This window comes from Sinohyriopsis cumingii, chromosome 6 (assembly GCF_028554795.1).
Source record: "Sinohyriopsis cumingii isolate HCF-2022 chromosome 6, ASM2855479v2, whole genome shotgun sequence".
NCBI lineage: Eukaryota > Metazoa > Mollusca > Bivalvia > Unionida > Unionidae > Sinohyriopsis > Sinohyriopsis cumingii.
In genome coordinates, this window is record NC_142966.1 from 73,651,864 (window position 1) to 73,664,985 (window position 13,122).

The following is a 13,122-nucleotide window of genomic DNA, read 5'->3' on the forward strand; positions in this document are numbered from 1 at the left end:
CTTCTACAACACCAGTTTTACTATAAATTCACTTGAAGAGATGTTATCTAGATAACTTTTATACCCGTTGAAATATTCACTGATAACATCATATTGAATATTCAGCAATTAATACCACATTTAACAAGCATAACCGGGGGTGGGGGGGGGGCCGAGTGGCCGAGTGGTCTAAAGCGCTTCGTTACGGATCACTGCCATCTCACCTCTGTCTGCGGCGGTTCGAGTCTAGGATTCAACCAATGTGTGTATGTGAGAAAGCTTGCCAGTAGCTTCTCGTGGGTCGGTGGTTCTTTCCGGTGTTTTCCCGGGTTCTTCCTCCACAGTTAATACTGGCCGCCATGTATAGCCTATCGTGTGCTGAAAAATGGCGTTAAACCCCAAAACAACAACAACAACAAGAAGCATAACCAATAATAGTATTTAGCAGCATCTGCAAATTCCTTTCTTTATTTCGCCTACTTAAAAGGACCGATCGTTGAAGTAAATAAGGCAAAGTGCAGTAAACAAAATAAAACAGGATATTAACTAATTACATTTTATGCACGGACGACTCCTAGAGATTGGGAATTGTGTTCTTTGAGACAAAAACACGAAATAACCAATAAGAACGAGCGTTTGCAAATACACACCAAGGTATCACTTCTCCAAACGTTTTAAGTAACGTTGACATGATCGACGTTGTTTCAATTGCCCTTCTTCGACTTTCCGGGCAATAGTCAATATCATTGCTTTTTTCTCAAACTGTCAGTGAAATCTGTTACTCTTTTGTCAATAATGTGAGCGAGAAGGTCTGCTTCCAGACTGTCTTTTCGTATATATTTAGCTTGAAACATAGTTTTAGTGTTCTTTATCAAACTGCACACAGTCAACGACGACAAGACTAAATATGGCAAAATTTGAAACCATCATTATCAATTTTAGAATGTTAAATATTGTCGCAATGGTAAAAACATGACTCTCAACAGGTCACGTGATGTTATTCCTAGCAATATGCTACCGAACCAATATAATCAAATGTATTTGAAATCGTTTTTTTTTCTTCTTCATTTTTACCAGAAGCAACAAATCACGCAGCAACAGCATGCTACAACGAAAAACATGATATGAGTGTATACCCTTTGATGTGCTCTGAGGGTAAGCTCATCCGCATTGTTCAGTTGTATGCTATGGCAAAACAAAGGAACGTCGGCTGCGGAAACGCCACACAGAGCAGTCCCAATAACTGTTGTAACTATGATGCGGATGACTGTAGTATAAGGTAACAGTGCGTCTCGCGCATCCATGAATAAAACCTTGGTTATCAAATGAATTTCTGTCGATCTAACCTCTAAATGTATATCAGTTTTTATCCATCTATCTTATTATATGTTCGTATCTATGTATCTATCCATCCTTCAAAATATGTTTAGTATGAAATAGTCACAAATTAAAATCCAAATATAAATGCAACTTGCTTTTCTGAATATATAACATATGCATTGTCCGTATAATGCTATAACCTACAAATGTGATGGAAAGTGTCTATTAGACTAATTTAAGGAACCTGAAACATGATGTGTAATATTTGATATGTCGGAATGATGAAAGATGACTCCAAAGTATGAATATGTGTACAATGATATTATTGCTATTTATTTACATGACGTAATACAGATGTTGTTCGATGACTCTAGATTTAAGAATTATATTCAAAGTCAAGGTGTTTTGTCTTTGACATTTTCACAGTATTAGTTAAAGGAAGGCTGACGTTATTTTAAAATTACTTTGTCAGATATTTTTTAAACGTATTACAAATGAAAATTATAGCAGAAGATTGCCGTAAGTTATTCTCTATCTACTTTGTAATAGACGTCGACTCTTATTCATAATTCTATGCAAATAAAGTGTTTTTATAAAATAATCTAGGTGTTTGTACTAGCAGCCGAATAATTTCCGCATATATACGGATAATAAAAGGTCAAGAGAGATAGGCTTGATAAACTGTGTTTAATTCACCTAATCTATTCATAGCAAATTTGAAACCTCTGATATGAAAACACCCTGATACACCTCTGACTTTGGATACAAGATTTATCAAAAATCAATTAAAAATCATAAATATGAATGATCTTGAGTTTGAAAATGAATATGCCAAGCATTTGTTGAAAATTATTTATGCGAACTATATTTCATTTACTTTATGCAAAATGAAAGTTTTTCCTCCTGTCTCATCGACAGATACACAGGAGACTACAGCCAGTACAGAGAGTGCAACGGGAAAAATTCCTGTAATTTATCTATCTTTAGCGTAGGGACAAATGGTTCATGTGGCCAGAATTACCTGGAGAAAACAAATTATATGTATATACTCTACCAGTGTATTCCAGGTAAATCATACATACAAGACCTAATTACAACAATATATCATTCTGACATTGATTTTTAGGATATTGATTACGATCTAAATATGATATAGGCCAAACGTTAGAGTGTTAGCGCAGCTGATAGTCCGATTTTGCATTATCCGTGTCGGAAATGTTGCCTTTCCTGCTGTCAATATTAATAAAATCAAATCGGGGCTATCGCTGTTGGGTTAATGCTGTTTATATTGACGTGGAAATGCAGAGCAGCCTTGAAAAATCGGACTAAGTTCATGACATTAAGTACATATAGTTATAGTGTTAATAAACAAATGTCTGTCATGAACATGTAGAATATGCGTAGCTATAATAATAATCAACCCATTCCCCAATATACTAAAATATCTCTTCAAAATTAATTTCATATTTAAAGTTTATTAAGAATTTATTTTATCTTCTTTTGCGCTAAATCTTTATGAGCAAGTTCGGTTTAAGTTTTGACAATATTTGCCAAATCAGGTTTGATTCTATATAGTTAAAAAAGAAAGAAAATCCCGTAACTACAGTCAGTGGGAAACAATCACTATTCTTGCAGAATCAGAAGGTAGCGGAGACGACTCGTCTTTTTGTCGGACTCTACATTTCAAATAAATGCCATAGAAATCGAATAGGACTCAAAATATTTTAATAACAAAGTGCCGAAATTTTCTGAATAATGTTTGCACACTTGTGAAGTTTATAAGTCCCATTGGACTGATAATGTAAGTCTATAATGTTGTTAGTCTGTGGTAAAAACCACTAGTCTTGACTAACGGACTAATTATGAGAGCTTAATGTCCTAAAAAGTGTATAAAATGTTTACAAACAAAACTTTTTATAATCCTGTATGTGAGTCTTTCGATTCTCTAAACATGGACAAATTGAATATAAAATAAAATGATTCAATAGATTTTTGCATATGTGTTCATGGTTGCTTTTGCTCTTACACAAAGGAGGCCTATGTTTCTTGAAATTGTAATCTCACTGACATGCCCTTCCGCAAAAAATGCATATATACGTTTTTTTATGATTAGTTCCTTTAATCACTAAGGAGCCGCACGTTCTTATTTTCTATACTATATGGTCATAAATCTATTGAAACTTATTTCTAGTTATTTATCTAAATCTTAATACTATTCGACGTTTTCGAAAAGCAACGTGTCATGAAAGAGTGGATGCCAACATGACACAGACACTATTTTGGTTAATTAACAAACGTCCTTTTCCCCATCAAATTAAAACTCAGCTAAACGACACTAGTATCACATATATCGGCTGAGACAATTTTTGCTCAGGCTTTATATTTATTTTAATTATTTGACGGTTAAACATTGTAACTTATCTACTCTAATTCGATATACTGTTCATGCTCCGATATCTAGATTGCTTGCATTCTCTCTAGAGTGAGCATCTCGTTTCAGAATGTCGAGAATTTGAGATCACTATTTGGCTGGTATTACGAAACGGACATATTGCCTTCATTTAGAGCTATGTTAATGCTGATTGATATCAAACATATCACAACTGTGATTTGTCGTATTAGTATTATGACACGTGAGTTATTTCAGCCGGTGCAAGCTAAACGATCTTAGAATGCAATAGGCATATATTCTTACCTCAGATAACTGCGCATTTTCATGTATAAAAATGGGGTTCTTTGTAGCAGTTGGACTGGTTTCAAATTATGTATCCACGATTTGAGAGGGCAGATTTGGATCTACCAACATGAGCTCTTTTAGAGGTCTACATTGTTTTTACTGTCATCCAAATTTCAGATTAACAAAACTGATTAAAATGCATACAGTAGGCAATGATACTATTGGTAGTCGTATAAGAACTTATCGTTTGTGAAGAGTTTCTTTGCTTTGCTACTCTCGCTGACACTACACGTCAAACATGAAAAAAGAAGACATGTGAGTATTTGACGTAGTGTTTTCACACGGATTTAAAACATATTTTGCTGACAAACATGTTCATTAAAATATATGCCAAATTCTTCGACTTAATTAAATTCAACTGCCGAATATTAATCGTTGTACAATGTTTTAGAATTTCAAATCATCATATGAAACACATTACAATGAAAGTAAATCTGATTTTCTGATATTTTGAAATAGGAAGTATCCCCCTAAATGGAACATTCACAAACAAGTCATCCGTCTACCTATCCAACCTGGAAATCAGCGGACTTATTACTGCCTGCAACACTGGAATGGTGTGCACAATTAAGTCAACCTATGGGACCATCACCATAACTGCACTGGACGTCCGGTTTGCTCTTGACCAAAATGGAGAATGCGCACAGAGATTGCATATCACCGATGGAGCTGCAGAGGCTGAGATTTCATGCTTTTTCAACAACAATTTCACTGAGCAGATGGTATATATTAGTCAGACCAATGAGGTCCAGATTCGACTTGATAACATCTTGAATAGCACCGCAGGCTTAGTATGGATTAGTTTGAAACGTAAGTCAACAAGATCTGATTGTATGCAAGGAATCACAATTTAATTTGTCTAAACATCGTTACTATTATTGATATTATTATTATTATTATTATTATTATTATTATTATTAATTTTTAAACCGTTGTCTTAATAATATTAAACTCGAGGTCCTCCTTGGCTGATGTTAATTACAAACACAGGAAGGAAGGATCACACGCTGGAGACTTTGCCTGTTTTAAGATGAATGACTACAGTAATTACGAAGAAGAGTGTATACATAAAGGCTGTATTTTTCAGCAGCAAATGGTGACGCTAGATTGATAGCATCGTGTAGCGCGCAGCAGCCTGTGTACATGTGTGGGAACGACGAACTGCCAGACACCGAAGATACTCGTGAGTATGGATTGAATAATGTTGATTAATATTCATGCAAATAGATGCGTAATATATTATACCTTGGTATACTATCTCAATCAAAGTTGTCACTTCAGTCAACGTTCTGTCAGGGGATTTTTCTAAAATAAATATCATCCTAATAATAATAATAATTTACACTCAGCAATTTTCTGAGAGATTCTTGCAAGAAAATGACCAGTTTGATCTTTACCAAGAAATGAAACAAACTGTAGAAAACACTTAAAATAATATGTGAATAAGAAAGACAGTTCTCGCCACAAAGATTAAGTAAGCATATAGTGTTATAGATTGCGAACTAACTAAAAGAAGATCAAACTTTCAAGGATCACAGCCTTTTTTGTTATTATCAAAGTTCGGTCCTATGACATTCTGCTTGAATTATATAAACGTAATACTTAATAATAATAATAATAATGATAATAATAATAATAATAATAATAATAATAAGAACAACAACAATAATAATAATAATAATGTCTTGATATCAAGAACTAATGTCAAAGGTAAAGCAAAATTTTACTTCCAAGCAGAGGGCCCCCAGTGGCCCAGTGGTCTAAAGCGCTCTCCGTTCCAGATCACTGCCATCTCACCTTTGTCTACGTAGGTTCGAGTCTCCGGCTCGGCTAACGTGGGTAAGTGAGAAAGCTTGTCAGTAGCTTCTCGTGGATCGGTGGTTCTCCCAGGGGTTTTCGAGGGTTTTCCCTCCACCAGTAATACTGGCCGCCACGTATAGTCTATCATGTGCTTACAAATGGCGTTACAAATCATAATAACAACAGCAACAAACTTCCTAGCATCAGCTGTTGAAAACAACGAAGCTAATCATTATTGGGAACAGGAAGAGCGACACAACAAAACCTTGTCTTCGTAATCCAGCAAGTTCTAGAGATGATAACACGGCAAACCTTTCAGGAACGCATTGGGGATGCGCCCTGCTATTCAATTATGAATTAACAGGAAACCTCAATAACACCGTCCATTGAGATTTTATCCTGAAATAAATTCGTTTGCAACGGAAAAATGCTACCACAATCATGAACGTCGCATGGTAGACTATTTATATGGTGAGATTAGAAACACAGTTTGCAGAACATTTCATATGAATATGTTTTGAAGGTAAGTTGACATATATCAACTTCATAGACACTAAATCTGACGGTTTGCTTTGACGATGCTTGACACCCTATACCTTTTTCAGCCATTCATCATAACGAGACAGCATGCTACAACGAAAGCCAGAACGTAAATGTTTACAACTTGTTCTGCCCAGACAAAAAAGCCATCCATCTTACACGGCTGCAAGTGTATGCAAAGAAGAAGAACTCTACTTGTGGCCAGACCAGCAACAGAGATCCTACTTGCTGTTTCTATGATTCAAATGACTGCCGAATCGAGTGAGTAAAATTTACAGTCACGTAGCTTCCTGTCCTACATATATAGGTAATAGAAAGCCAGCTAAGAAGATAATTGTGATACCCCACTCCTTCACTAATTTTATCAATTGAATGTTGATGCCAACATTACAGTTGACGTTTTCATAGTCACCAATAACCCAGTCTATCATACTGAAAACGGCTAACATTTCGTTGCCCACAATGAACGGATGATGAAAAAGTTTCAATTTCAGCAACCCAGCAAGTACGAATATTACCGTCAACGTTATGAAACTAACTCCATTGACTAGCATCAAAATTCGTGGATCTCGAAACCTTGTACTGGCTTGTCGACATTAGCGAAATTAAATTTGAAAGTCATGAATCTTACATCTAGTCTAAAGAGATGACGATTTATCACGGATAAATACATCTGACTAGGACAAAAAGGTACAATAGAAAACATGGGGAATTAGAGAGTGGGTAATCTGAAATGGGAATAAATACAAAATACAACTCAAACAATTCTTACGATTACTCTACCAAAACAAACATTAAACTGTTTTCATTGTAACAGGTACACAGGAGACTACAGTCAGTATAAAGGATGTAATGGTCGGCAGAACTGCAATCTTACAGTCGTCAGTGTGTTAGCGAACACAACCTGCGATTCCGCGTACACTGACAAAACTAATTACATGTCTATCGAATACGAATGTACACCAGGTAAGTGTGGAAAACTGCGCCATTTAAATATGTTTGTTAATACGACAATCAGTTGGGAATAGGACATACATAGTATGGTATTGAAAGGTCTTGCCTTCCTATGTAAGTCGTTGCTTTAATCGTTTTCTTATATTCGTGTATGACTTTTCTTGATCTAGGTTATCTCCCAAAGGAATGCTAAGACGTTGGAGTTCATGGTTGTTTAATAAAAGTGGATCGTGTAAATACCAGCTGTTGGAAGATTTCACTTTGCACTCTAAACTAAGTGAAAGCTGTAAGAATGCGCTGACAATAGCAAACCATTAGGGTAACCAGAATAAAAAATAAATGCAACCTAACGAGAATTTGAGAAGAGATATCGCGGTGTTCATACATCAAAATTTGTATTTCTTTTCTCAGAAAGAGTTCGCACACAATTCATTTGGCTTGTGCCTTCTGTTGGCAAAATCCATCAAAGCAAAAGTTGCATACAAATAAGAGAGGTCAACAGTTTTGAAACTGTTGTGTTTAGAATCACTGTTGACAACATAATTTCATGAGGCTCAACATTAAAGACTGAGGAGGGAAAATATTTGATATTTTATTAAAGGATATACTTGAACGTGATATTGTCTTTTTTTAAATGCACACAAAATTCTCATCTCTGTACAAACCATTTATTATTTATCAGCTGCACTGCCAGTGGACAAGCCTTCTGTACCAGGCAGGCAAATTTTGTATCTTTGGAACGTAGAGTATTCTGGCGCTATTGGAGCTTGTCGGTCTGGAACAGTTTGCACAATTACGTCAACATACGGGGCCATTAATATAACCGCGCTGGACGTCCGATTTGTTCTTGACCAAAAGGGCCAATGCACACAGAGACTGCATATAACCGACGGCAGCAACCAAGCAGAAATTTCCTGTTTTCACAACAATAACTTCACTCAATCTACAGTCTACATCAGTATGACAAATATGCTGCAGATAAGGTTTGATAACACCCTGAATTATACTGATGGCTATGTCTGGATACAATTGAAGCGTGAGTATTTCTAACGTATATGCGTATAATAAAGCGAAATTCGGTTAAATTAGTTTCCCACTTGATATCCTCGTGACTGAGTCTGCTGCAAAAGTTGTTTTCCTTTACCGATCTTCCCTCTAGAAATCTAAGTAATACTTTTCCAATGCTGCAACGATAGAGCTATGCTTTGATTTCGCTTTCCTTTCCTTTCAATAGCAGGTTGAAGGTATGTTGTTTTAAGCATTTCACATCATAACCCGCTTGAGAATTTAAACGCCTCTTTTTCAGCAATTATGCAAGGTGCCACATTATCTGGATCATGCATGGCGCAGAGGCCAGTGTACGGGTGTGGAGACAAGCTACCAAGCACAGAAGATGCTCGTAAGTGCTATTTGAACGATTATTCATTATTATCATTATCATGCACGTAATAGTAATAGTAATATTAGCAGTGTACACGTTCATTCGATAGACCCTAAAATGGTCGCTTGGATAAATGCATTAAGTCATGAATCCTGCAGCAGAATATAAGAGGCAACTCATGACGGCATGGGAGACAATGAATTAGTAGTTAGCATGTTGGACTCATTCCCAAAATATTCAGGATAAAAATCTGCTACTTGATCAGTCCTGTTCATATACAGTGCTGCGTCCTTGTCAAGGTCGCTTTAGTCAACGTGCCTCGTTACTGACAATCAGAAGAACCTACATGTTTGCCGTGACAGACAACACGTAACGAGACATTGCATATATGGGTACGGGTTGCTTTGATGCTAGAGTTCCCTGGAACTCTAAATCATATATCCTGCATCTTGAAATTCTCTAACGACACTAACCTGAAGTCTCAATGAATCCGTCTATAACGGAAATCTTATCAAGAAGTACATTCGTCTTGAAGCACGATGTCCGGTGTTGAAGGAGATAACGGTTTGTTTCCTATATATTTTCTGTCCCGCGGAAACTTTACACACTCTAAAGTTCACAATTATAAATAGAAAAACGTCTGACATATCACACACCTGCTACCAATATAAACCAGAAATACGCGGTTGAGCAGAATTCTCTGTATATTAGCCTTCTTAAGAATGAACGATCCATGTGAGACACTGGGAGGAATATGTCCTTGGGGTGATTAGTTTAGCAACTTGAATGAACGTGGGATCCTAAAACAATTTTGATAGGAAGGTTTCCAAATACAGACGTCAAATGTGAACTAAGTGGTAACGAACTTAATAGAAAATAATTCAATTCACTCATTGCAGCATGAATCCATGTCAAATCGAACCTTAAATGTATATTTCTCTTTCAGCCATTAATCACAACGAGACAGTATGCTACAACGAAACCCAGAACGTAAATGTTTACAGCTTATCCTGCCCATACAACAAATCCATCCACATTGTGCGCTTGCAAGTGTATGCAAAGAAGAAGAGCTCTAATTGTGACCAGATTAACAACAGAGATCCGTCGTGTTGCTTCTATGATCCAAATGACTGCCGAATCGAGTGAGTAAAATGAATTATCACATCGCTTCCTGTCCTACATTTGTTTGTCATTTAAAGTCCACTCTTTAATACATTAGACTTTCCTCTACATATGTATTGGTACTATGTTGAATAAGGTTCCCGTTAAACTTGTGAGAATGAATAGATCTTTATATACGTTCAATTTAAGCAAGCTAGGAAGTCTGACTATTTTTCTCAAGCTTTATGAACCGTTTGCAATCACCAGCCTTTAGAAGTCTCGAATCTTGAACCCGTCTACGAAGATGACGAGTTTTGAAAACCTAAAGATAATTTAGTCGGACAAGAGCTACATAAAAAGACATAGGCGTTTTATCAGTGAGTAATGTGCAATGAAGATCAGTGCCCCAAATCCTTAAGAACTTCTGATAGGCAGGCCCGAAATAAAGATTAGCCTGGCTTCTCGTTTCCATAGGTACACTGGAGACTACAGTCAGTATAAAGGATGTAATGGTCGGCAGAACTGCAATCTTACAGTCGTCAGTGTGTTATCAAACACAACCTGCGATCCCACGTATATTGACAAAACTCATTACATGTCTATCGAATACGAATGTACACCAGGTAAGTGTGGAAGACTATAGCATTTAAATATATGTTTGTTAATACGACAATCAGTTGGGAATAGGACATACATAGCATGGTATTGATAGATCTCGCCTTCCTATGGAAGTCGTTGCTTTAATCGTTTTCTTTTATTCTTTTATGACTTTTCTTGATGTGGGTTACCTTTTAAAAAAATGCTAAGAAATTGGAGTTCATGGTTGTTTAATAAAAGTGGATCGTTTAAATACGAGCTGTAGGACGATTACACTTTGCAATCTAAACTAAGTTAAAGCTGTAAGAATGCCATGACAATAGCGAACCATTAGACTAAACAGAATAAACGATAACGGCAGCCTAACGAGAATCTGAGAAGAGATTTCGCGGTGCACGTATATCAATCTTTTACATTTGCAGCTCTTCAGATTGTATTTATTTTCTGAGAAAGAGTTCGCTTACATTTAATTTGGATTATAGCTTTTGCAGGCGAGATCAATCAAAGCAAAATTTGATGCAAATAAGTGAGGTCTACAGTTTTGAAACTGTTTTGTTTTATATGCATGTTGGCAACATAATTTCATGAAGCTTAACAGTAGTCACTGTGTAGGGAAAAGAATTGATATTTTATTCCCTGATATGCTAATACGTGATTTTGTCTTATTTGATATGCTCTCGTAAGTCACATCTCTGTACAAACCATTTATTATTTATCAGCTGCACTGCCAGTGGACAAGCCTTCTGTACCAGGCAGGCAAATTTTGTATCTTTGGAACGTAGAGTATTCTGGCGCTATTGGAGCTTGTCGGTCTGGAACAGTTTGCACAATTACGTCAACATCCGGGGCCATTAATATAACCGCGCTGGACGTCCGATTTGTTCTTGACCAAAAGGGCCAATGCACACAGAGACTGCATATAACTGACGGCAGCAACCAAGCAGAAATTTCCTGTTTTCACAACAATAACTTCACTCAATCTACAGTCTACATCAGTATGACAAATATGCTGCAGATAAGGTTGGATAACACCCTGAATTATACTGATGGCTATGTCTGGATACAATTGAAGCGTGAGTATTTCTAACGTATATGCGCATAATAAAGCGAAATTCGGTTAAATTAGTTTCCCACTTGTTATCCTCGTGACTGAGTCTGCTGCAAAAGTTGTTTTCCTTTACCGATCTTCCCTCTAGAAATCTAAGTAATACTTTTCCAATGCTGCAACGATAAAGCTATGCTTTGATTTCGCTTTCCGTTCCTTTCATTAGCAGGTTGAAGGTATGTTGTTTTAAGCATTTCACATCATAACCCGCTTGAGAATTTAAACGCCTCTTTTTCAGCAATTATGCAAGGTGCCACATTATCTGGATCATGCATGGCGCAGAGGCCAGTGTACGGGTGTGGAGACAAGCTACCAAGCACAGAAGATGCTCGTAAGTGCTATTTGAACGATTATTCATTATTATCATTATCATGCACGTAATAGTAATAGTAATATTAGCAGTGTACACGTTCATTCGATAGACCCTAAAATGGTCGCTTGGATAAATGCATTAAGTCATGAATCCTGCAGCAGAATATAAGAGGCAACTCATGACGGCATGGGAGACAATGAATTAGTAGTTAGCATGTTGGACTCATTCCCAAAATATTCAGGATACAAATCTGCTATTTGATCAGTCCTGTTCATATACAGTGCTGCGTCCTTGTCAAGGTCGCTTTAGTCAACGTGCCTCGTTACTGACAATCAGAAGAACCTACATGTTTGCCGTGACAGACAACACGTAACGAGACATTGCATATATGGGTACGGGTTGCTTTGATGCTAGAGTTCCCTGGAACTCTAAATCATATATCCTGCATCTTGAAATTCTCTAACGACACTAACCTGAAGTCTCAATGAATCCGTCTATAACGGAAATCTTATCAAGAAGTACATTCGTCTTGAAGCACGATGTCCGGTGTTGAAGGAGATAACGGTTTGTTTCCTATATATTTTCTGTCCCGCGGAAACTTTACACACTCTAAAGTTCACAATTATAAATAGAAAAACGTCTGACATATCACACACCTGCTACCAATATAAACCAGAAATACGCGGTTGAGCAGAATTCTCTGTATATTAGCCTTCTTAAGAATGAACGATCCATGTGAGACACTGGGAGGAATATGTCCTTGGGGTGATTAGTTTAGCAACTTGAATGAACGTGGGATCCTAAAACAATTTTGATAGGAAGGTTTCCAAATACAGACGTCAAATGTGAACTAAGTGGTAACGAACTTAATAGAAAATAATTCAATTCACTCATTGCAGCATGAATCCATGTCAAATCGAACCTTAAATGTATATTTCTCTTTCAGCCATTAATCACAACGAGACAGTATGCTACAACGAAACCCAGAACGTAAATGTTTACAGCTTATCCTGCCCATACAACAAATCCATCCACATTGTGCGCTTGCAAGTGTATGCAAAGAAGAAGAGCTCTAATTGTGACCAGATTAACAACAGAGATCCGTCGTGTTGCTTCTATGATCCAAATGACTGCCGAATCGAGTGAGTAAAATGAATTATCACATCGCTTCCTGTCCTACATTTGTTTGTCATTTAAAGTCCACTCTTTAATACATTAGACTTTCCTCTACATATGTATTGGTACTATGTTGAATAAGGTTCCCGTTAAACTTGTGAGAATGAATAGATCTTTAT